We start from the raw sequence: 27,421 nt of genomic DNA on the forward strand, positions 1-27,421 counted from the left end.
AGCTGTTCCGAAGAATCGACTCTTTGAAGTGAGTTGACGCGGAACAGCTCGCAAAAAAAATCAAACAGCTCTTCAGCTCACTTTGGTGATGATGCAGGAGAGAAAAGAGCTGTAGAATTGAAGAGAGTGTGTGAGCTGTAAGATTCAAATGAACTGACCGTCTCTCGCTCTGCGTGTTATGACATCAGTTCAGTTTCATTTGTTCCTTGTCTTTTCAACAGTTATATTCGCGTTGACGGAATTGGGCGTTGTTTACCAGTTTAGGGGGCGCCAAAAATAATAAGTGACTTTCAGGCAGAATGAACACGTTTTTAAAATTCAAATTATGAATGAAAATTAACATCTGTGTATTAAATTAGTATTCTATTTCAATGAAAAACACTTTGTTTGTAGGCGGTGAAAATATCTCATAAGAAAATTCTTTTTGAATACAATTTTATATTATAATGAAATTCTCAGTAAAAATGTCGGAAATGTATAGACAAATGGTTGAATAAGATTCAGGAATACGTGTTTTAAGTAATTTAATAACACGGTGTGAAAAAATTCAAGTAAATTTTAACATTTTAAAAAACTGGCTTCGTGTCTTCTAATCTGATAAAGATTACACTATCGAGTTTGGGACCCAAATTGAAAGTCGCCACCAGACGTCGTTACTGACAACTGAGCTGAAGAGCTGTTCATAAAGAACAGCTCTTTTAGATGAACTGAGCTGATCTGAGCTGTTCATCATGATGAGCTGGATTGCACACCTCTAGTTGTGATACACTCACTACGATAACCTCGCACTCGATGTATTAGACGAAGGCAAACAAACTGTTCGTCATGCCAATGTTTACACGTGTCGGAGGGAGAGCACTATAACGCTAAATCGATCACGCGACAACTGAGAGAGCAACAAAAACTACGAGTTTTCACTACCACAAACGCAACATCAAAATGGCTTCCCCCAATATTTCACTTCACCGTGCCATCTCAAAAATATAATCAAAGAAAATAATGAAACTATATTAGTTTCGAAATCACTAGGGCAGAGTGAACTATTTTTCGCCCATTCAAAATATGATCTCAGCACAAACGCGCACATATTTCTCGATGCGCTGCCCCCTGCTCAACACTGTGAAAGAACAAGCAATCGCAAACGAAATACGCGGAACAACAAAAACACACGTCCGCACTCGACGACCGCCCGATTGAAACTCTATAAATGACGGACTCATGTCGGAGAGGGAGAATACACCCAACGGTGTGAGTACAAACGAGCACGTGGAGACCGGGCAGAAAATGTAAAATTAATCAGGCAAAAAAGGCAAAAAAAGAAGAAAAACAAATTTTTTTTTTTAACAAAGAGCAGAGAGCAGAAAATAAGGTTCTCATTATTATCTAGTAAATTTTTTGGGGTATTTTTCGTTACGTGAATGTTTTACCATCACTACTCTTCCATTTAATCGAATCAGCGGTGAAGTTTTCTCATTTTTACTCCAGAAATATTGGCGAAAATAAAACACTAATCAAGTCGGGTAAGACGGACACTCCACCGACAAAAGACAAATATTTTGCTTTGAAAACAATATGATTATCTCCTCCTTCTTTTATTAACAGATGCCCACTAACTACGTTTCCAAGTACAACCACATATCATGGACGAATCAGCAGAGCGATTTTTAAATTGTAATCCGAATTGGTCATTTCGAATGTCGGCGGCTATTTTAGACATGAAAAAATGAGAAAAATTACAAGTCCTTCTAGGTGATTTTAGTCCAGCTTTTTTATTAGATCTTTTTTAAGGCCTATTTGAAGACCTCCCAAACTTATTGAGTACATAAACTTGAATTTTCACTCAGTGGCCATCTTCCCACCCCAGGTGTCCATCTTTCCCGCCAAATGTCCGTTTTTCCCGACATAATCTTATTATTTCAAAGATGTTGGACACATTCATTTTTCAAAATTTCTGCCTCAAAGACAATTTTTATTATAAAAAGAGACCTAGGCTTTGTGGTGCGATAGCTATATGTTCTTTTGTGAAATTCACGAAAAAAATCAACTTTTATTTAGGATGTCCGTCTTTACCACCCTTTCCCCATATAAAAATGGATTTCTGTCTGTCTTTCTGTTTCTTAAGGACTCGGAAATCACTGAACCGATCGTCGTGAAAATTTGTATGCAGGGGATTTTGGAGTCGGGAAAGGTTTTTATGATAGTTCGAGAACTCTCCCGCTCTCTAAGTGAGAGCTGCCATACAAATGAAACACAATTTTTTGCATAACTCGAGAATTATTGAAGCAAACGAAACCAAATTTGGCATATGGAGGTTTTATGGTGCAATAAATTTACTTCAGTGGTAAGACACTCCTCCCGCCTTCTAATTGCATACGAATGAAACACAAATTTCTGCATAACTCGAAATTTAATCAAGCAAATGGAGCCAAATTTGGCATATGGAGGTTTCAGGGGGCAATTATTGTTTCTATGGTGGTTTGACACTCCTCCCCCTCTCTAAAGAGGGGAGGGGGCTGAATGACTCGAGAACTGATCACGCAAATGGAATCAAACTTAGCATACAAAGGTTCTAGGGATCGATAAACGTTTCTATGGTGGTTTTACGCTCCTCTTTCATCTCTAAGCGGAACTGCCATACAAGTAAAACACAAATTTCTGCATAACTCGAAATTTAATCAAGCGAATGGAACCAAATTTGGCATATGGAAGTTTTATTTATTTATTCATTTACTGTCGTTAATCAAAATTGTAGACCAATACATTCTTAATGCTACTTAAAACTACTTACTTAAAATAAAAAAAAAACTAAAGAGAGCTGGCTGGATAATTTATCCGTTTAATTTAAAAGGCGATTTTGACAAGTTACATAATCAAAAAATTTTTTCTTTTATTTATTTCTTTCGTTAAACCAGCGTAGACTAAATATGCTGCCCAAATATTACAGTGAAATTTCACTATATCTTATTCTATTCAGACAGTCTTTGAGCATTGACCTTGACATGGTTACATCAATTATTTCACTGTGTTCGTTACAGAGGCTCATCATACGATTATAAGACTCTATTTGGCATAATTCGTTCTTTGGTAATTGTGGGAGATAAGATAAAGATAATTAAATGAACTGAAACTAAATATTAAAAGTGACAAATCTGGTGTAAACATTCTTAGTATTTTGTCTGTTCCGAATCTATGCGAATTTGAGATTGATCGTAAAGGGAGATTTTTGGACTCCCCATAAATGAAAGAGATGGAAGCGAGAGCAGTAGAGACTAATAGCGCATAAGGAATATGCGTCGTTATGCCTTCCATGTTCTTACCGAAATTCAGAAGGTGAGTATGAGAAAAATGAGAGTTTCAGGAATCTCATTCTCTCTACTTCTGATGTATGTCATAAATTCTACATAGGACTATTCTCTCGAGTAATTTTGAAGCGAACGGTCGCATAAGTGCGTTAGCAGTGCATTTTCCATTGAATGAAAAAAAAACAGGAAGTGGGTTATATCTATGGTATAACCGCAAGGGTGACGTAGGACTATCGTTGATTTAGAGATCATTTGTTTGAAGTTGAATCTGAATTCATTCTGAATGAATGAATATTTGGAGAACTTCGAAAACGAGAGCGTTACGTTGGAGGCACAAGGTTTTATGGATCCAATATTGGATACGGAAATATCCTACTGATGGGGAAGAATAATCTTCAGAAGCTATCCTGTTAATTGCGATTGATTGAAAAATCACAAAACCAAATGTATTTGGTCACAGTGTTACATGGATAGAAAACATTAAAATAAACTCTTTAACATGAATGTAATTTTAAATTCCCAGAGGAACTGGCAGATTATTTTCAGTAACGATTAGATATTTCCACATTTTCCTCGATACTGGAAGCCCACCAGTGGTTTATGCTAACTCGATAACCATCTGTTAATAGCACTTGATTGAAACATATTTGGTCACAGTGTTACATGAATAGAAAACATTCAAATAAACTCTTTCACATGAATGTATTTTTAAATTCCCGGAGGAACTGGCAGATTATTTTCCGGATCTTTCTCGATGCTGAATGGCATCCAAACGGAAAGAATTCCGCGCGTGTATGTGTGTGTGTAGCGGCTGTTTCGAGATCTTCCCGGGGAACCGTTTGTGGCATCACTCTCCTCCTGATGGATTCCCTTCTGGCCTAAGGTGCACAAACAGGCTCTTGGTGACACCGTTCATCCGCGCTTTCATGATAAATGATGAGCTTCACCACAACAGCGACAACATGCTCCAATCGCTGTTCAATTAGAACTGAGTGGATTTCCGAGCGGCGCTCGCTTATATACCGATTGGTGATTTCAATAGCCTGTTTTGAAAGCAAATTTAAGACTATTGAAACAAGTTTTTGGATCAGAAAGTAACAAGTATAGAACGCGTAGACAATTTATCTTTCGAATGAAGTGTTTATCATACCATTTCGTTCAGTTGTTTAGGAGCTATTAACACTCAAAATCTCGGTCTCCGGCGTAACGCTTTCGTTTTCGAAACTTTGATTTTACACCCCGGTATAGAAATAAAAGACGTTGTCCTACGTCAAAAGAAGTCACGACAGTAATCTATGTATAAAATGTTAGGGTTTCTCAGGTGCCTAATCGGTGCGTAAAAATTTAGGTTTCCTAACATTACTTCTGAGTCCACTCGTTGTGATATGATGTCAATAATAAATAGAACTATGGCAGAGTTCCGACGTTCTTTCAAGCTTTTCATATTGATTAGCATGCAATGTGCCTCATATGGAGGGAGATGGTTGAAGACCAGCCTAGTTTACGAAGTGCAAATAATAAAAAAAAATTTTGTACAGATTCAATTCTGTCTTCGTGTGAAGTTATGTAGGGGGACCGCACAATACTATAGTATTCGAGAATTGATCTGACGTATGTAATATACAATGTTTTTATTGTGTACGGATCATGGAAATGGTAACTAAAGCGTTTGATGAAGCTCAACATATTATTGCTCTATGGATGATTGCATTATAATGATCAACGAAGGTTAGTTACGAATCTAAGACCACGCCTAAGTCTCTTTCTCGTTGACATCTACTGATGGATTGATTTCCCAGCTTGACACCATTGTTCAATGGTGTTCTTTTTCTTGTAAAAGTCATCAAAGTGCATTTCCTAACATTGAACTGTAATAAACTCGTAGTGCACCAATTATAAACTAGGTCAACTTCATTTTTGAATGTTTGAGAGTCTTCTTCATTCTTTATTTCCATATACAGCTTCATATCATCTGTGTAGATAAGTGCTTTAACACTGTTAAGAAAAACACAAACGTCATTAACAAATATAATGAACAAAAGTGACCCCAAATGAGAGCCTTGAGGAACTCCGGATGTAACAAATATTGGTTTTGAAATATTCCCATTAAATCTTACCATTTGCGTGCGGAAATATAATTTAGGGTGCAATAATTGTTTCTGTGGTGGTTAGACAGCCTTTCCCTCCTCTGTAAGGGGGGACGGTTTGGCGTCCATACAAATGAAGAAAAAATCTGCATAACTCAAGAACTAATGAAGCAAACGGTTTGGCATGTGAAGGATTTAGGGGGCAATAATTGTTTCTATGGTGGTTTGACAATCCTTCCCCCTCTCTAAAGGAGGGGGAGAGTTGCATAACTCGACAAATAATCAAGCAAATTGAACCACATTCGTCATGTGAAGGTTTAAGAGGGCACGGAACGTTGTTATGGTGATTCGACACTCCTCCCCTTCCTACGGTGAGGGTCCCACACAAATGTAACATAAATTTCTCCATAACTCAATAATCAATCAAACAAATGGAACCAAATTTGATACATGGAGGTTGTGCTCCCGTGGCCGAGTGGTTAGCGTCATAACTAACATGCCGGGTTTTCGGGTTCGATTCCCGTTCTGGTTGGGGGAATTTTTCGTCAAAGAAATTTCCTCCGACTTGCACTGTGATCACGCGTATTCTAGAGCTTGCCACTCAGAATGCATTGCAAGGCGTTTATTTGGCATAGAAATCTCAACTAAGTACTAATAAAAATGACGCAAGTAATACTACGTAGAGACGGCGAAGTTCCTCTAGGAACGTTAGTGCCATTGAAGAAGAAGAAGAAGAAGAAGGTTTTAGGGGGGCAATAAATGGCGAGACGAAGTTCGGCGGGTCAGCTAGTATATGATAAATTTGTTTCTACACTAGAATTTCCGGAGTTTTCAACAGGAATAATTTTATTTTACTGAACCGCGGCAGGGAATTAAATTAGTTTAATAATCTAGAACACTTTCATGATTCACCATTACCTACCACAATTATTGACAGCAAGATGAGCGTTATCGCATTACGTTTTTCGAATGTTCATTTTATTTAAGGTGAAGGTGGAAGCTAGCCACAAATGGCTGCCACAATGGCGCTCATTTCTTTCATCTCACTCCCTCACCCCTCGCCCGAAAATCAATAATTTTGCGAAACAGTGTGGAGAAAATGATCGTTTTTGCACACTTCCCATCAAGTAATATCAACCAAACTCTAATCGATTACTTACAAGTTATTAAATTTTCATCTGCTGTCGCATTGTATAGTGAAAACCGTCGGAAAACTCGAGCTAGTGCTCTGAAAGTTAAAGTTTCATTTTTCAATCTTCGGCAATGGTTTTGTTTGTATTGGTGAAAGCATCGTTATTTTTTCGACACTGATGCCCGACAGTATCATCGAAACAGCTATAGAAATCCACTCAATAAAATGTTATTCCTGAGTCATAGCGTTTCATGTCATGAAAATCAATAGAATAAAATCTTTTGATATCAATACAATTATTATTTTTACGTTTAATGGGTCTATAATGTAAGTCTTAGCAACTTTTACATTGGGTAAGAAAATTTTATTGCAAAGCTCGGAACAGTGCCACGGCTGCCTATGCTTTCAAAAACAGTAAACGGAAAAGTATTACATTCAATCAAAATGCCTCGGCCAACGAAGAGAAGGGTTAAGGCTCTTCAACGTGAATATGTGAAAACAATACGATCAACGAAGAAAAATATTAAGGAATTATCAACATCGAGTTACTTTGCGGAAGAACTTGTTAATACCAAAAGAGCCCCAATTCGCATGTGTTATAAATTTGCTCATGTTACGCTCGCGTATAATCAGAATTTTACTTCATATGCAAATACACCTTCTATATATATTTAAATTTGCAATTGTTCATCGGAACATATCGTTCATACATTTTACTTTAGTATTGAACTGTTATTTTTTTTTCAAATGTATTCAAAGACTCGTGTCATGAAGCGCTACACGGTCTGATAAGTGAATTGATCTATTTACGTGTGCTTTGCTCTTCTCTCACAAACACTATTACCCCATTTCTACACGTGGGTTTACCTATACTACTACAATGGCTAGCTTCCACCTTCACCTTAAGGGGGTATTCTAGTCTAGAAATTTGAACAAAATCGAATGTTTTCCTCATATTATTTTATGTTAGACATTCAAGAATATGCCCTAGAAAGGACTTCTCGGAAATATCATTATTTACCGAGATATAGCCATTCTAGTGATGCGGCATCTAATCTAGTACGTCCTTGACACAAAACTTCAAACAAGCGTTTTTCTCGGAACTAATGTTTTCAAAAAATTTTTTTTTTCATTGTCCGAGGTCTGACAAAAATCTGACAGACTCTGAATCAATATCGTATAGATTCAGAGTCTGTCAGATTTTTTTTTGTTTGGGATAATCAGAAGGGTTGGAATCTTGTATGCCTTGGCACAACTCTTTTTTTGGGGGGTCTTCGTAGCCTAATTGGTTGCGTGTCCGCTACTAAGCGAACGATCATGAGCTCATAACTCAGGGCCCCTCAACGGACAATCTTAGTGTGTTATTCTAGCTACTATGTCCACGCAATAATCATCATGTGTCGGTATTCCCAGTCCCTTACCACTCACATTTTCGGTCTGCTGCATCGGTAATTGGCACTATTAATAACGCAACAAAGGAAGCCTCATATCAACAGTCCCGCTGTGAACAGCCCAACTGTGAACATTCGAACACTAGCAATATTCTTACGCCGAAAAAAGGCGACATGTGTTGTGCATCGATAGAATACGAATTCTCTTGCGCCTAAACGGCTACTGTGTTATAGATAAAACAAATGTTCATCGATAGATAGCGATACTCCTACGCCTCAAAATGGTTACAGTGTAATATACAACAAAAGTTATCTTAAGAAAAAAAATGTACACGAATGAATTCGACTCTGTTACAGTTGAATTGCTAAATGAGCCTAATAAAATAAACTGTTGGGATAAAAAAAAAACACTTTTTTTAACCTTCTCACTTCACCAGCTTGTAATTATTTTAATTTTTTTACATATTTTTTTTCCGTTTAGTTCTTGTTGTATAGTTTAAAGATAAATAATGAAATAATGGATAGTAAAAATATTCTTCGTTTTATTAGTTCAGAGCTTGCAAAAATGTCAAAAATTCGCTAGAATATCCCCCTGATTTATCATCAAAAGTCAATTGGCGTGTAAACAATTTTTTCTGGGTTCGATAAAAAGCGAATATAAAATTTTAATAGCTTTTTGATTATTCGATTATTAATCATTTTACTCAAGACGGAATGACTGGGTTTAACCCAGAGTAATTTTCCAGTTTTATCAAGAAATTGTTTATCAGAACCAGAAACAGATCTATTAAAATTGATCCGTACAAGTGGAGCAATTTTCTACTGATCCATTGCATACCAGCCTCAGTGGCAACCCTTCGAGGGACTCACAGCCACTCACGCCCAGCACAGCATAAATGAACCCTGTATCGGATCTACCACGGAACGGCACGACCGTGAACATGCTTTCTTTCTGGGCTCGATTGTGCGACAGCATCAGCATCAAGCACCAGAGTATGGCACAGATGGGTGGTGGTGGTGTGTGCTCAGGAGTCTCCGGAGCTGTTGGGGCGGCAGTAGACGATGAGCGCTGCTTGCTTGTGAGGACTATGGTATAGGACCTGCGGTACGGACCCTCCAGTACTGCCAGCGCCAGTCAGTTACGGTTTGCTATGACGACGGTTACGGTGCGTTGTTGCGTGCGAACACCGTTTGGATAAGGTTCGCGTGTGTGCGGAAAATTTCTCCCCCCGAGGGCCTGGATTTTTTTCTTGTTGTCGACTATCGAAGAAAACCTAGCGAAGAACAGTTTTTTTTTTCCTTCTTATAGTGTGTCCGGTCATGAAGATTCGGAAAATAAAATGTTTCTTCGAATTGACCTGAATTTTCAGTGAAATAACTAATGGGAATGATAAGTGAAGAAGATAACCTCGTTGGTTCGGGGTGAGGGAAAGTGTCCTCAAGGATAAAGAGGAACGTCCCTGTCTGAGGGATGAAGGGATGGCTTTGACGGTGAATGATGGCCTGGGGGGCGGAGTGCGACAAAAGTGGAAAAGTGGATAATTGAAAGCGATAGTAATACAGTTTGCGGCTGAGTAAGTGCGATAATTAGCGTGTTGCTTGTGGGAGTTCGGATCGAATTTTGTGCGTGAATTGGAGCGGAACCGTCTCAGATCGGATAACCAGCTGACTTGGAAAGCGCTATGGATCCCATCAGAGCACGTAAGAACAATCATAGTTGGCACCGAACGGAATCAACCCATACACATCCAACGCAACTGCGGCAACTATGACGGTCGTGGAAAAAGGGACTGTCAGTTGCGTTTTATTACCTTTTCCAGGATGAAAGCTGAATCCCGAGTGGGGTATGACTCGGCACTGACTATTTTCCTCCCAAAGAAGATACAATAATGTTTATGTAATCGGTTGAGACGGGAAGAGTTTATCTTGGAAAATAATAAAAATCTGAGCACGTGCCGCATAATGACTAACTTTTATAGGTGGCACCAAGTGGAATAATACCTAGGAGTTACGAATGCTCAGAACGCAAAGCTCAAAATATGGGGACCAAGCACAGTAAAGGAGGAATTCTGTCCTCTCATCTTGTTTGGGAGCCTTTGTTTGTTTGTTTTGTCGATACTTGTGGGAGGATGTGCTGAGGGCACAAAGGAAGGACGGGAAAATGTCTCAAGATACGATGAAAATTTCAGACAATGAAGAAGTCGAACATGACATCTTTTTTGCGCTTTTAATTGTTTTCCCTTCATGTTTTGATGGAGCGAAGCAGAGGGCTTCTGGTGTTTAGCTATTGAATTAAATGTGTTCCGAGCAAAACAGCTTCTTCGGGGAAGGATCGATTCCAAATTGGTTAGAAAAGATTTTGATTTGGAGGAAGAGATGCGTATCTTTGAGATTGTTTCTCGAAACACAAACAATGCGAGTTATTTGAGATTTCAGGTAGGAACTGCGATACGACTTTTAGAAGGTGACATTCTTTCTGAAAAGGGAAAACATCAGAATTCTGACAGATTTACGCATTTCCTCTGAAACTCAAACGATGTTTCATTTTCGCGTATCATTTTTAATTTGGCTAGAATTTTCTTCAGACAAAACATCAATACTCGCACACAGTGTTGAGAGTGTACAGATAAAACAAAACAAAACAAATATAGGAAAAGAGGTTCATTTATCTAGCCTTCGGTAGTCTCATCCTCATCGTGCGGCAGCAGCTGTGCTGCCACACAGAATGACATTTTTATCGCAAGGCAGGTGGTGTTTTTCATCCCAGTCGTTACTACATTCCCGTAGCTAATTTGGAAGGCCTCCTGCAGAATTATGTTATGAGCTTTGGTAGGGATTTATGGTTCGAGACTTATCCAACGAGCGGAGTAATAAATAGATGGATTCGCTGAATACGATGGGTGTGGGAAAAAGGTACCCAATCGTGTTCTTGCTTCCGTTTTTACTGAACAAATATTTCTTGCTAGTTTACTTGGTGCTCGATAATTTTACGATTTTCGCACATAGGTGGTGTTATCAAGATTCATAGTCGACGTACCGAGGAATGATAGAAAAATATAGAACTACACAAATTATGGAACAAGCTACATGTTGTCTATGAACAATTATAAAATAAAATTTAAGAAATCAGTCATAACTCGTCGAAAAAATCTTATATAGATCAGCCATTACATACCAAACCGATATGGAGCCTAACAATTGACGAATTTACGCAAAGCTGAATCAGCCTACATTAAAGCACAAAAGTGATGATGTTTGTTTATTTTACGCACTATTTGAATTGATTTCATCCATTAAATGTCGTCAGTAAAAAACTGTAAATTAAAAAAATTAAGTGGGCACCCTAATGAAAAATAACAAGAATACGGGTTTAATGTTTTGCGATAAAGAACAAATATACGACTTTTCACGGAAATTTGAGAACCACTATATCGGTTTGGCATGGAATGATATGCGTGTATACTCTTTATTTGTTGGACCTTTCGACTAATTCAGCCGCGTTTATACGTTGCCATTTATTGGATTATGGAAAAAAACGGTTACGAATCGGTTCGGGAAAAACTATCCGAGCTCAACGTAAATAAAATAACACGTTATATGTCACACTTTGTTAAATTTTAAGAGTTTTCTATTTAAAAAATACATTAAAAATGTCAAAATGGGGCCGTTTTAATATACAGAAAGTTTATGATTTTTTGAGTTATAGTTTTAACGATGTATTTAAACGTTTTTTTTTTCCTAAACAGAGGTAATTAAAATTGGTAATATGATACTTTAAATTTTGATTTTGAGTAACTGCCACCACATGAGCAAAGTTTCAAAACAATCGGAGAGGGTCGGGGTACCTGCCAGTTGGATTGAAGTGGAATTACTCTACCAGGTTCATAAATATGAAACTGAAATTCTTACATAGCGTATGCTTATACAGTAGGGTGCCAATGAATTATGAGAAAAACTAGAAGTGGATTATATCTTTGATATAACCGCAAAGTGGACGTAGGACTAACGTTGACTTAGCAACAAATAAGTAACAAGCATATAAATCTCAGACATTTCATCTCTTAGACATACCACTTCGTTCAGCCGGAAAAAAATTATTAACGCTCAAAGGGGGCATCGATTCCTCCTCGGAAATACCCAGCGCAAATAGTACCCACACCCCAAACCCCGACAACTGGAATAATCGTTGATCCGGAGCAGGATTATTAACACTTGAGAAGGAATGGATTCCTCCTAGAAATGACACAGTAAAATAAGGCCTCCTTCCCCACATTTCCAACTTCCCAATAACGACGATCGATTGCAGCATTCGTAAACAAATATTGATATGTAATATAATATCCACTACACCATAAATATCATATCGTGTTCTTCACTATCAAATCTATAGTCAATGGCACCCATCGGTACCTCGGTTTTCACTAAATGGTCCGACTGCAGAGGAGAAATGAAATTGAAAAGCGACAAACGGGAGAAAGACACAATCCGATCGGCCTGGGTTCAATCCCAGCTGGCGTCGTTGGGATTTTCTGAGGCGAAAAATCTCTGGTTACGTCTTCCTTCGGAGCGGAAGTAAAAGAAGTTGGCCCGGCTCATGAGTTGTTGAGTCTGATAGGTAGGAACAGGTGGAGTCGCCTCCCTGATGTCGGTGATTGGCACTAAAGTGGCGGAAATAGGCCGACGAAAAATAAGCGAAGATAAAAAAAAAAAAAACGGGAGAAAGAGATGTTGGAAGTTGAAAGGAGATTGGCAGAAAACTTCTGCATTTTATCATTCGAATAATGTGATTATCATACAACTTCGTTTTGCCAGGAAGAGATTATTAATGCTCAAAGGAGGAATCGAGTACTCCGAGGAAATGTCCAGCGCAAATTAGAATCGACTATCGATTGCGGCATTGCGGGAATGCGACAATAGGAAGTATCCCGTGTCGGGTACACGTACAGAGCATTGAAGACAGCAACATTCCAATTATGAGAACACTTGTAATACTAACCTCGAGCCAACCGCGAGTAATCGGTTACATATTACTAACATAGTTGTAAGCAAACATTGTCAAAATATTGAACTCCCGGCCCCGTTAGGCTGACGCCATATGAGCCTTAATAAAAATATATATTTCTGTATCGAATTATCACCGACACCACGATTTTCTCTAAATACTCCTTTCAGTTCGGCCTGCAAAAACTTTCCTGAACTCTAATCCATCAAATTTGGAGCCCTGAAAAGGGCCGTTGATTATATGATTAAATGAAGCTGATAACATGCTCTCCTCGAATACGACGGGTCAGCTGAATGTCCTTGGGCATGATGTGACGCGTTTTGCGTGGATAGCACACAAATTAGTATCTTCGAATAGGCTTCCTGCAGTGCCATAACTGCGGAACCCTGGAAGCGCCAGTCGGTTTAAAGTCCTGGGCAATTCCACGAACCAAACGCTGCAAAGGTAGCTTGCGGATCAGCAATTCGGTCGACTTCTGATAGCGACAAATTTCACGCAAAGTTCCCGGTCGATAGCGATGTGGCTTCTACACGCTTCCTGCGGCTGGTGCGCTTATCCGAGCAGCTTTCGTGGTGCCTTAGCACCGAAAGACTAACGAGCTGTTTGCTTGGTTCCAAACAAACGAGTTCTAACGGTGCGAGAGTAGAGTAAGAAATGAACGAAAGCAATGGAAGCGTCATATTATAAACCATAACCATAAAAACCATAAAAAATAAAAATAAAGCTGCATTTTAAAATTATTTGTGAACGAATCGATAGTCGATTCTAATTTGCGCTGGATATTTCCTCGGAGTACTCGATTCCTCCTTTGAGCATTAATAATCTCTTCCTGGCAAAACGAAGTTGTATGATAATCACATTATTCGAATGATAAAATGAAGATGTTTTCTGTCAATTTCCTTTCAACCTCCAAACATCTCTTTCTCCCGTTTGTCGTTTTTGCGTTCGCTAATCCTTTCTCACAACACCCATTTTTTGTTTGAGAAATTGCTGAGTAAACATCGTTTACCAGTGCGCGTAGAGCGGGAATTCCTAAAGATTTATTGCACCTCTAATAAATTGCCGAAAGACGTGGTCTTACGTTGATCGCACTTGATTGAAAAATCCAAAACGAAATGTATTTGGTCGCAGCATTATATAAGTAGAAAGCAAATACTCGCTCGAAAATTACATGATTTTACGCGATGTGAAAAATCTAGAAAACATTAAAATAAACTCTTTCGCAAGAAAAGCTTAAAATAAACTCTTTCGCATGAATGTATTTTTCAAATCCCAGGGAAACGAGCAGATAATTTTTCAGCAACGATGATAGCAACGAGAGTTCCGCGCGTGTATGTGTGTGTGTGGCGGCTGCTCCGATGTTTCAAGCGGAACCGTGGCATCACTCTCCTCCTGATGGATTCCCTTCTGGCCTAAGGTACACGAACAGTATCTTGGTGACACCGCTCATCAGCGCTTTCATGATGTGCGAAGTAAGCTTCACCGCAACAGCGACAACATGCTGCGATTGGGCTGTTCAATTATAACTGAGTGGGTTTCCGAGCGGCGCTCACTTATATACCGATTGGTGATTTCAATAGCCTCTTTTGAAAGCAATTTCAAGGCTATTGAAACAAGTTTTTGGATGAAAAAGTAACAAATATATAACGCGTAGACATTTTATCTTTCGAATGAAGCGTTATCATACCATTTCGTTCAGTTGTTTAAGAGCTATTAACGCTCAAAATCTCGGTCTCCGGCGTAACGCTTTCGTTTTCGAAACTTTGATTTTACACCCCGATATAGAAATGAAAGACGTAGTCCTACGTCAAAAATTGATATTAAAATTTCAAAAAATTGTATGGGGTTGTATCTAGGACACGACCGCATACTTTCGAAGAAGGACTACGCAATTATATTATGCAATCCACTTGTTTACCACTTCGAATATGATTTTGGAATGTATCGAAATTTTTGTATTAGATTATGTTCTTCGTTACAAATAAATTTGATGAACGTTCTTTTACGTTTGATATGATGCCTGGGACTACCAAAATATGTGAACAGAAGAATTGTCAAACGATCATTGTATTTTACATTTCCCTTTGAAATTTTTGCACATCTCATGATTACGTAGTTCTCGAACCGCGAAAACTCATTCATCTCCAGTATCTAAAATGACGATTTTCTCATGCGAAAGTACGTTTTAGGGGAACATATTCCGGTCTGCATAACGACAAGCGAGTACAAAAGTACTCAACACCAAAAAATACCCCCGACTTGCATGTATTTGCAAAGCGGATTCCCCCTGGCACATTTATTGTGAAGTCCGTGTTAGGGAAACACAGCTCAGTGGGAACAAAAATACCCCCGGCTTGCATGTACATTTGCAAAGCGGATTTCCACAGGTACATCGATTTTGAAGTTTGTGTTGGGGAAACCGTAAATCGGGCCGACCAAAACTTGACACTTAGGGCGTTTAAATAACGCTTGACATTTTACATTTTATTCAATTGTTCATCTCATGAAAAACAATATTTTATTAATTGTGATAGATGCGTAGAAATATTTCTTATCAATTGACGCAAACATCTTTCCGAACTGTTAAGAAATGTTCGAGTTATGAGCATTCGAAATACGGGTAGGGTTAGCACACAAATCGGCAGAACAAATGTATGGGAAAAAAGGTAGTTCTTCCAGTTTTCACGATATTAAACTGTTTAGAGATTAGCGAATTGTAATGTATAGCATATCAAACAAATCTTTCCGATTCGATTGGTATGCAAATCATGAAAATTCGTTCACAGTGAAAATAGTTATTAACGTCAACTTTATTTCATAAAAACGTGACCAGTTTTCTGATTTGGCACCCTTCCCGAAAGACGTAGCTCTGCGTAAAAAAAATGCATAATCCATGATTTACCTTCGCATCCGCTCGCAAAAAATACCTCTTTTATTTGTTAAATTGCTAATTTGTTTTATTATTTATACTGTTGATGTCTCATACAAAAAAAAAATGCTGGATAAATTTGCCGTCTAATGGTATATATTATAACATATATCGATCCTGCGTAATATGTATTTGAAAACTTTTAATGAACGTTACATTTTCGGTAGAGTGACCCAAAGAAATCAAAGAAGTCCTACGTCAAAAACTGTCTAACCTTGTCTCGGATATTATTTATATCAGGAGTACCCGTTCTCGAAATATAACAAATTTTATACAGGGTCTTTCAGATTAAACGCTCACGCAACAAATTTTAATAACATCTACAAAAGTGAACCGATTTTTATTTAAAAAAATCGAAAATAAAGCTTATTTTAGAACATTTCTGATGTGACCACCCCTTTTTTCGATAACGTGGTTTTAACGGTGAACAAAATTCTCCATGCACAACTCTAACATTACGACTTCGATGTTCTTGAAAATCCGAGTTATTTCTTCTTTAAGTTCCTCCAAATTTTGTGGCTTATTAACATAGCAACGGTCCTTCACGTACCTCCAGAGGAAGTAATCGACTACGAGAAATGTTGAATTTATTACCATAAGAGGACAAAATTTCATTAAGGCTTCGGTTGCTCGAGTAATACGATTTCACTAAAAATACACGTTATTGTAAATTGTACATCTTGACACTAAAAACCGATCAGACTGAACGAGTAGCCGAATATTATCGTCCCGAAGTGGGGAATGCAGTGTTACCATCGACGGAACGAAAAAAAAAATTATAAGGAGCTTTTCGATTTTTTTGCGTGTTGCGTTTAATCTGAAAGATCCTGTATAATGAAAATCATGTTCGTAAATTATTAGAAAATAGATGCCGCTTTTGTCCATATCCCCTGTGTAGCACTATATAAAACATGTTGGCAGTAGTGCCATATATTTTAGTCCGTATATGGTACACCTAATAATAGAATAAAATTTAAATATGCAGTACAGAAAATTTTTATATATTTTCTGGCATTTCGAAATTTTGAAAAAATATAACTTTGAGACCCACTTCTGCTCTAATTTTTTATTTAAATGCGTTCGTTTGTGTCTTTTTTTCTACATGTGGCGTATTTTTTTCCTGAATTTTCAAGAGCATTGCGAGACACAAAAATAATTTTCTTCATCGTCTGCATTATTATTTTTATTTTCTTAAAATCGATCATTTTATTGTATTCATGGTTTTCAATTGTAAGATCAAAATATAAAAAATACAAATAATTCGGATTTTTTTAAGTGGTCTTCTCATTAATCCGAATGATCTTTTCACAAGGACTTTATTTTTTCTCAGCTGTACCGTACTGCTGACTTCTATGAATTTGGTAAACCATCATATTAGAGCAGTCTCTAAATTCAAAATAAATTAAAAATACCCAAAGGCCAAAAAAATATATTTTTTTTCGCGCAATCCTCTTAAAAATTCAAGAAAAAAATACGCTACCTGTGGAAAAAAGACGGGTGGGTAATGTCGGGGACATAACCGGAGTGACGTAGGACTATACAAAGGGGACAGCTTTTGTTAAATATATATTTTAAATATATTGTTTTATTTTCTTCTCCTACGTGAATACCTACCTATCTGCCTGAAAAATGGATTAGTTTACTGTTTACTCTTTATGAATATGTTGATGGTTGTGAAAAGAACCTTTGGTGTTGTGTTTTTGTTATCACTCGATAGTCCCATCTTGTTCGGTTAAACCTTCCTGTTTAGCTATTGCGTTTGCCACTCGCCACAGCTTTCGCAGTTGGAAAATTTCTTCCCATCCAGTAAATTCCATTTGATGCAACGTGCCGGAGAAAGAAGAACACTTAAGAACACTTAAGAAACACTTTGCCACTCACTGAAACTAATTGTTGCCTTGATGAGCGCCGAACCGAAGCTGCTCTGTTCTTGATGCGGGTTTTCTGATTGTCGTGAGCAGCTTTGCAAGCCAACTCGAGCACTCCGACGGCCGAAACTCTACAATCGCTGTTAGGTATACTGGTGCTCCGGCACCAATCCGTTCGGCCTAGTTACTCTTGCGGAGCAATCAGTGAATGCGACCAACAGGGAACTGGAGACCTGCACGGTTCGAGTGAGACTTTGCCTTTCCCTTAACTTGTCCTCCTTTGTTACGTCCACGATGCCGATGCCGTACAACCACACGGGTTTACGGTTTGAAAGAAAATAAGATTTTTTTTGGGGTCCGCGTGTTTTATACTCTAGCGGTACACACTCACAGGATAGAGACAAATCGGCAGACTCAGCCAGAGGGGCGAGTCCAACGAGACGAACGAATGAGCGTTAAAAGGGAGCGATGGCAAAAAAATACATTCATTACGATTTGTTCGCTCGTTGGATTCACATGCTGGCTAAAAAGGGTCCTTTTCAGGATCACAAAAGTATCTTCAATCTAAAGAGTTTATTGTTTTGTTATCACTCGATATCCCCATCTTGTTCGGCTAAACCTTCCTGTTTAGCGATTTGTTGCCACTCGCCACAGCTTTCACAGTTGGAAAATTTCTTCCCATCCAGCTTTGTGACATGTTGTACAGTAAATTACATTCAATGCGACGTGCCGAAGCGCCACTCAGTGTCGCATTGGAGGTAATTTCAACCTGTAATTGAACATTTGCGATGACAGTGGTACAGTGTCGACTTTCAATGTGGGGTCATAATTTGGATCTCTATGTTTACAAAAATGTCCAACTAAATAAGTTGCATTACATGTCCGTCCAATTAGCTAAATGTCGAACTAATTGTAAATTACTGTACTTTCAATCTGGAAACAATTTAGGAATTGGTGAAAATTGAATAATCAGGAAAGTGCCCAACTATCAATAAGCTCAGAACAACTGCCAAACTCACATACTCATCAGATCCTGGCAAACAAATTATGAAAAAATCAATTTGTGTTTTATTATTATTTTGGATAATGTTTTAGAAAGCATTGAACTGTATTTCCTAAACTCTTTTTTGGAAGGTTTAATGGCCCTGAAAAGCGCCTTGTTTTATGGAATGGTTCCAATTTAGAAAACTTAGTACTCGTGGTTTTGAAAAAAACCATTTCGAACGCCCTCGATGCCGCCTTGTTCTGGATTTGCCACCAAAGCAGTTTGTATAAAGAACAAACTTTTTTCTTCTGCTACCTGATGCCGTTTTGCGATTGCGTTTGCCACTCGCCACTCGCTGCAACTGCCTGTTGTCTTGATGTCCACCGAACCGAATGTGTTCTGTTCCTAATGCGGGTTTTCTTATCGTCGCGAGCAGCTTTGCCAGCTAACTCAATCACTTCGGCGGCCAAAACTATATAACGCCGGCTAGGTGGACTGGTGCCCTGGTATTAACGCGTTCGGCCTAGCTACCCTTGCGAGGAACTCCAGATCAACACGGTTCGAGCGGGATTTTGCCTTTCCCTTCACTTTTCCTCCTTTACCATGTCCAGCCATGGCTGCTTGGGTTGGTTTGTTGATGTGTTGTGATGCGAACCGATGTGGTGTACGGTTTGAATGAGAATGATCGTTACGGAAGGAAGGAAGGTCTTGTATTATAGAGACTTTAAACTTTTGCAGTTCATTCGTCTCCAGCCTTGAGAAAGACCCTTTGAAAACTCTACTCTACTTTTACTCCAGCGCTACCACCTCCACCCTCTTGCCTTGAGAAAGGCACTCGATCCCTCGCCGTCCAGCTCGTCCAGCAACGATGTTGTCCAGTCGGTGTCCACACAAAGAATGATCGTTACGGCAGCGGAGCGGGGATTTTTAAGCTGACTGGCTGGCTCGAGAATTACGCATGTGTGAGACTGCGACCAATGTTTCGTTCATTTTTTTCTTTTTCCTTTCCAATCGTGCTTCATTCTATTTCACTGCTGCTCTGGTTGCCCGTTTTGGTCGGTACGATTTGAGGAGCACAAAATGGACCAATCAAAAATGGGCACATAGTGCATTTTGACAATGCTTGATATTTCACAATTACTCAATTATTTATCTCAAGAAAAATTAAATGTTATTGGTTATGATAGATGCGTAAAAATATTTCCTATCAATTGATGCAAAAACCTTTGCGATCTATTGAAAAATGCTCAAGTTATAAGCGTTCCAAATCTTGCATTTTTTCCTACTTGTTCAGTGCCTAGATTTCCATTTCACCCCCTATATCTTCCGGTTAGACGTAGTCCTACGTCAAAACAACACATACGAACGCATTTAAATAAAATTTAGAGTAAAATTGAGTCTCAAAGTAATATTTTTTTTCAAAATTTCGAAATGCCTGAAAATATATATAATCTTTTTTGTACCGCGAAAAATACTCCAAAATTTATGAAAAAACAACATATACCTAAAATAGACGTAGGAAAAAAATTGAATACAAACTAGAGTAGTACTGAATCTCAAAATAGAAAAAAACTCAAATTTAATTCAAAACTAGAATGAAAATTCATTTATTTTTTTTAGTGTGTGTTTTCTGATGAAAAAAATGTTTGAAAATATTGATCAATACACCTAAGTAAGATGTACTTTCAGTATTTTTTTTATATTTTTGTCTCAAAGCTATTGAGGATGGCGTGAAAAAAACGAAATGGTGCATTTTTCACCATAGATCCTATGGTGTACCATATAAGGACTCAAATATCTGGTACTTCTGCCAAAATGTTTTATTTAGTACCCTACACAATATTTTTCATACAGCTGGTGATATGGTTTGGGAGACTTTTTACTCCCTTACCCAGTCAGAGTCTTTGAAAATATAAAAATAAATATTTTTTTTGTATCGCGCAACACTGGAAAAAAATCTGAAAAAAACCACACATATCTAAAAAAGCCGTAGCAACACATTTAAATATGAATCCTATGTTAAACCACATAGGGGTTCAAATAAATCGTTTAAATTTCTTATTTAATATCCTATACAACATTTGCCATACAGCTAGTGATTTGGTTTAGGGGCATTTTTTACTTCCTTACCCGGGCCCTTTCCGTCGAATTCGACCCGAATATCACAATCCAGAAAGTTTGGCTCTTCTACTCGATATTCACTGGATTTAGCACCCTATGACATTTTCTTTAAAAATTGAGACAACTCTATTTTTTTACGAAATTAGAGCCATCCGATGAGCTGCATGAATGCCGTTTCTTAAAATGAGTGAGGCATATGAAATACACGCATTTTTTTTTATAAGATCTATTTTATAAGATTTATAACGCCCGAGATGTCTTGGTCGTTTTTTAACCAATATTTTCGTTGAACTCATTTTGGGCCATCATGATGGCAGCACATCGTGAGAATTACAAAGAATAAAACAAAACAAAACTTCATTGGGGAATTGTACAAATCTGCAATCGAAATATATATTACAAAATGAATTCTGAATCTGGAATTGATTTTCTTATCTAAAATTCGAAATTTGTTCTCATGTAGATTTCAGATCCTGAACTGAAATCTGGAGTCTAACATTTGAATAATAAATTTCATAATATTCTGAATACCAGAATATTGGATCTAACCAAAATTCAAGATCTGAATTCAAAGATCTGATACCTGGGATTTTTAATTTGGACATGCTTCTTCAATTTAAAACCCCAATCTGAAAGGCGTACCTGGGCTTCGAAGTATGGAATGTTGAATCTGTAATCACCACTTTATCTAGCGTAGACATGTACATTTTTCCCGAGTCACTTAGATTCAGCTTGTCGAGCAAAATTTAGTTTCTCACGAGGAAAACTTTTGCCAGTGTCCTAGTTTTCGCCCTTATCTGTCGCTCTATTTGTACAATTTGTAAGGGGAATCGTGTGGTGAGATGTGCTCTGGTGTCTCGTAGGATTCATTAGTTACGATGTTTCTATCAAACTTACAACTTTCGTCTGACATTAGCCCAACTAATATTCTGTTACACATAGCGAAAATAATTGCATTCAACGAGTATCCCGTCTAAGATGCATTTCGTGATCCGAATTACCACAGTGAACATCCAGTTGCGAAGAAATATTCACATCATGAACTTGATGAAATAACATCAGCGCTGAAAACATCTAAGCCTTCTCAAATGAACGACGAGACTAGAATAATCGCTTTATAACTTTGTCGTCTGGTCCAAAGATCGGCTTTTCGCGGGGAGGGTAAAGAGTTGCAACTTCCACTCGAGGCTCGAGAAACGTGATATCGTGAGAACAACCCATCTGGGCGAATCTACGAGACACTACCCTGTGCTAATGTTTTCTGTCGGTCCCCATTAGCCGTGTAGATTCGCCCGCCATTTGATCTGTCGTATTGGGAATGTTCGAAGAAGAGATATTTTGCATTGCTTTATATTCTGTGGAAGAAACGCTCAAAACATGTCTCTCGCAGACAAAATCATAACGAGGTTGGTGCGGGATAAGAGTTTTGAATCTCGCAACTTTTTTTTTTCGTTCGTGTCGTTATCAGCATATTCCAAATGCGTTGGACGCGAGATTAACAGGACTTTATTCCTCAACAGGTGTGAGTATTTTACTTCTTGTGCATGTTGTTACCAAACGAAGGATTTAACACAACGATGTTGAAGTAACAGCTGCTCGGTGAATAAATTTATATTTTTGAATATTTTCCGAAATTTATTCCGAAGCCATTAACAGAATGAGAAACATTGTATCTCTACAGTGGCCACGACTGGATGGAAACTGAAAAAATATTTCCATCGGTTTGGGTGTTCTGAAGTGAGAAGTGGAAATCACGAAACGTTATTCCCTAGTCCACCTCATCGTGAAGCTTTTATTGTAATGAGAATCTTTTTGCTGTTTCACCAATTTCAGTTTGCTCATTAAGAAAGTTGTGTTGGTTTAGCCGCCCACTCTGGTTTACGTCAAGGTCGCCAAATTGGTTCATCTAGCTTCAGTTGCTACCTTGGGTTGACTGTATAATTTATAACTGCTACTCCGTTATTGACACTAATAAGAAATCGGAGAACTTTTTTTCGTTCGGTTGATTCAAATGTTAAGCGCAATTTGAAATTTACAATGACGAATTGTCCTGTTGTTGGTGGAGAAATTATATATAAAAAACTAATTATGCCATCACTCAATATATTTCCGATGTGACACATAAGTGGCACCACTGTCTACAGATCCACAATCAATAAAATTCACGTTAATGTTACACAACGCAACTTTACGCAACTTTTGTAATTCAAATCCGAAGAATGTGAAATCCTAGGAATCCTCCAGCCTATTTGGAATCTATGATTGTTTATCTGCGATCTATCATGGATTTTGACTCAAAACTAGAAATTAAATTCGAATTCGAAATCTAATTTTTTTTACATGGGTTATATTCCTTGAATTTGAAGCAAATGATGCAATTCTGAGAACTGTATCTTAAAATTTTACGTGAAATCGAGATTTTGCAACATCTTGCATGAGACTAAAATTCCTTTATTTTTTTGCATTCCGATACTGACTCCAGCTTACAGACACAGATGTCAGAGTCAGATAACCAACTACTGAATCAAAATCACCACACACAAATATTTGCTACTGTATCGAACACACGGATCTTAGATTCGAGTATCGTATTTCTAAATACTTCCAGATATCTCCAGATTCCAGAAATTAAACATTCATATTTCGCGTCCTTGAATCCAAAATCCTGATGTTATATATGATGAACCAACCAGACTCCTAATTGTAAACATCGGATACTTGCTTCCAGATTTCAAATTCTCTGATTCTCAGCATCTCAGATTCCTCTGATTCTCAGGTTATCAGATTCTCAGATTCTCAGATTCTCGGATTCTAAGATTTTCAGATTCTCAGATTACCAGATTCGCTAATTCCGAAATTCTCAGACTTTCAGATTTCCTGATTCTTTGATTGTCAGTTTCACAGTTTCACAGATTCCCAAATTCTTCGATTCTCCGAATCTCCGATTCTCGGTTTATCCGATTCTCAGATTCTCAGAACCTCAGAGATTTTCAGATTCTTAGATTCTCCTGTTCTCAGATTCTCAAATCCCCAGATTCTCAGGTTATCAGATTGTCAGATTATCAGATTATCATACTATCAGACTATCAGATTTTCAGATTCTCAGATTCCCAGATTTTTAGATTCTAAGATTGACAGATTCATAGATTCACAGTTTATTAAATTTTCATTTTTTCGAATTCTCAGATTCTTAGATCCGATTCTCTGATTCCCTGGTTTTGATTTGATTTGAAATTCCCTGGTTGGAATTTGATGAGATGAGAACATGTCTGAGATGCCTTTTCTGGTTTTCGGAATTTGAACTAAAATTTCAGATTAACAGTTTTTCGCTGATTGTTTTTCAGTTTTTCAGTTTTTCAGTTTTTCAGTTTTTCAGTTTTTCAGTTTTTCAGTTTTTCAGTTTTTCAGTTTTTCAGTTTTTCAGTTTTTCATTTTTTCAGTTTTTCAGTTTTTCAGTTTTTCAGTTTTTCAGTTTTTCAGTTTTTCAGTTTTTCAGTTTTTCAGTTTTTCAGTTTTTCAGTTTTTCAGTTTTTCAGTTTTTCAGTTTTTCAGTTTTTCAGTTTTTCAGTTTTTCAGTTTTTCAGTTTTTCAGTTTTTCAGTTTTTCAGTTTTTCAGTTTTTCAGTTTTTCAGTTTTTCAGTTTTTCAGTTTTTCAGTTTTTCAGTTTTTCAGTTTTTCAGTTTTTCAGTTTTTCAGTTTTTCAGTTTTTCAGTTTTTCAGTTTTTCAGTTTTTCAGTTTTTCAGTTTTTCAGTTTTTCAGTTTTTCAGTTTTTCAGTTTTTCAGTTTTTCAGTTTTTCAGTTTTTCAGTTTTTCAGTTTTTCAGTTTTTCAGTTTTTCAGTTTTTCAGTTTTTCAGTTTTTCAGTTTTTCAGTTTTTCAGTTTTTCAGTTTTTCAGTTTTTCAGTTTTTCAGTTTTTCAGTTTTTCAGTTTTTCAGTTTTTCAGTTTTTCAGTTTTTCAGTTTTTCAGTTTTTCAGTTTTTCAGTTTTTCAGTTTTTCAGTTTTTCAGTTTTTCAGTTTTTCAGTTTTTCAGTTTTTCAGTTTTTCAGTTTTTCAGTTTTTCAGTTTTTCAGTTTTTCAGTTTTTCAGTTTTTCAGTTTTTCAGTTTTTCAGTTTTTCAGTTTTTCAGACCACATTGCTGACGTAAGGCTATGAAATAATTTCATTCAATTCGCTTTTTTATTACTTTAGATATTATTTTAGAACTGAACGAAATTATTAATTGACCGTTTGTCTTTTGGAGAGTTTGGAAATTTGGAGAGTTGTGTTTGAGAAACGACTGCATAGTTGACGTAGGATTACTTCGAGCTATTTTCTCTATGCCAATGCGACCGTCAACATGAATTCTTGATTTATTCGGTAAATTGTTCAATTGTTTAACTAATTTTCTATCCAACTATTTATTTTCAACAAAAAAATGCAGTATATATTGCTCTCTAATGGTTTATTGCATAATACATACCACAACAACTTTGCGTAATATGCGTTTTATTTCTCCTCAATTGTCGTAACATGTCTCATTTACAATTTCGTAAATCTGTAATTTCGTAAATCTGTCCCTAGAATAGAAAACAGATACTGTGATGCCGTTTTGGGAATTATGGTTTTCAGACAGCGAATGGTTCGAATCGATCGATTTTTTTGTCGGTATTGATCGACTCATGGAGCATTAATAGCTTACAACAGACTACCCTTCTTTCCCTAAGTCACCCCCAGTAAAAATGCAAATGAACGTGCATTTATGAACATTTACGACGAATTTTATTCGGACTGTCTTGCGCTTAAGGGAATTTTTGTATTCAATACTCGTTTACGAGAAATACACACTGTGAACTCGGGCCTTAGGCGACAGACGCGAATCAGCCCAAACAAATGATAGTACTGAAAAAGAAAATACATCATCAAGATGAGAATTGTTTTCGTCTCTTGAGACTCATCGTGTCAAAATATATCACAAACAGTAAGCATGACCGGACTTTTGCCCAACCTTCCAATGCAAAGTTTTGCTTTCTTGCCAATTCACCATTGAATAAACGATCTCAGAGGGAGAAAAAAACGACAGATAACGCCATCCTTCCCCTTTCCAACTCTCTGATTTGGTCCTCTATCCTTCGCTGACTCAACTCATCTCCCAAATAACCACCATCAATCTCACTTCGATTCATCATTGCTTAAAGACGAAAATACCTCAGACAAAACTCCGTCCGTCGATTCGTCTTGAGGTGGATGCAGACACTGCTGTATCACAAAGCAAAAGACAGTGCGCAGATTCCCGCTTGGGTGAGGAAAATGCTAAATCGATGGAGAGATACACAAAAATGGTAGCATTATGTGTGGGAAACGGAGGAAAACGAATAAAATGGCCATAAAACGACGATATGAGGAGACGACTGGTGGTGAGCTTGACTGGGTTCTTGTAGTCTTTATTGCTGCCCTACATTGAAGAAGGATCGATGTTTACTCCCATTATGCGGTTGTTACTGTCCTCCTTAATAGCAACGATTAAACGGTAAGATTCCCTTCAGCTGTTTACTTCAGTTCTATTTCAGATAGTCCTGCTTGAAACAATGATGGCATAAAGAATTCAAATTTAGGAGTTCAATGAATTCATTCAAACAGATTACGTTCAGACATATGTAAATGCGAGGCTTTCCAGATCAGCTTACCGAGTATCTACAACGGAAAATAGGAAACCCATTTTGTAAAGATTTGGAACCCAACATCAGAATGCGTGTTCTATGTACGAGAGTTAGAGAGTGTTGTATCACATCCTATCTTATGTGTGGGTATTTTACGACCCCCAAACTCCCACGGAATCTCATTTTATTGCCATTGTGCCACATTGGGTGGGCTGCCTCACGATGTGTAGCCAATCTAGCTACACATATTGTAATGATTTCTGTGCGATACATCTTTTTCTAACTCATTTAAATCACGAGCAGTTGAAGCACCGTACAAACACGCACAAATTAAATTCAGCAATTCCGTGAGTGAAATGTGTGTGTGTATGCCATAATCCGGAGGGAAATTTTGTATAAGCCACCCAGCGCATTCTCCAACCACACGATGAATGATGAATGTGCGATAAAAATGGAAATTTTCGCAAGCAACCGAATATTTACCGCACCCACGTCATAACATCACGCCTTGATGAATCCTCGGGGGGACGCTACTTTTTACGACATTTTGAGCTGAAGTGAAAATGTTCGGTTCACGATTTTCCTAGAAACCAAGGTTTGTTATTCATTCGTCTAAGAAATCATAAATTGATGGCTGATTTCACTCTTGACATTGTTATACGGGATTTATTTTTTTTCTTATTCCGACTTTGAAATCTTGATTCATTTGTCTACATATAAAACGTTCAGATTGGTTACGTTCAACCTTAGTTATTTCCAAACCACGGACCTGTCAACGGTGACAATGGAAAATGTCAAAAAAATAAATTGAGTAACATGTTATGGTTGTTGAGTCGTTCCTGAGAGTGTTTTCGTTTTCTTCTTAAGATAGAATACGTTTGATTTGCATGACATTTTTTAAATAAAAATTATGTTATTCAATATCTGATATAGCCAGACGAGCTGATTGTGATGCTTATGCGGAAA

General features: G+C 37.5%; 1 protein-coding gene across 20 annotated transcripts in view; it reads left to right on the forward strand.

Moving 5' to 3' along the window:
• Positions 1-8,960: 8,960 nt before the first annotated feature.
• LOC129769127 (potassium channel subfamily T member 2) overlaps positions 8,961-27,421 on the forward strand; it is a 569,383-nt gene continuing 550,922 nt past the window's right edge. For 4 of the 20 annotated variants that reach the window (XM_055771190.1, XM_055771194.1, XM_055771184.1 and 1 more), the window contains exon 1: positions 8,969-9,613. The gene's annotated coding sequence lies outside the window, so the exon portion shown is untranslated. Of the gene's footprint in view, positions 9,614-27,421 lie in introns of all 20 variants that reach the window. The other 16 variants (XM_055771174.1, XM_055771183.1, XM_055771188.1 and 13 more) reach the window with 10 other exon arrangements.

Source organism: Toxorhynchites rutilus, chromosome 2, assembly GCF_029784135.1.
Source record: "Toxorhynchites rutilus septentrionalis strain SRP chromosome 2, ASM2978413v1, whole genome shotgun sequence".
Classification (NCBI taxonomy): Eukaryota; Metazoa; Arthropoda; class Insecta; order Diptera; family Culicidae; genus Toxorhynchites; species Toxorhynchites rutilus.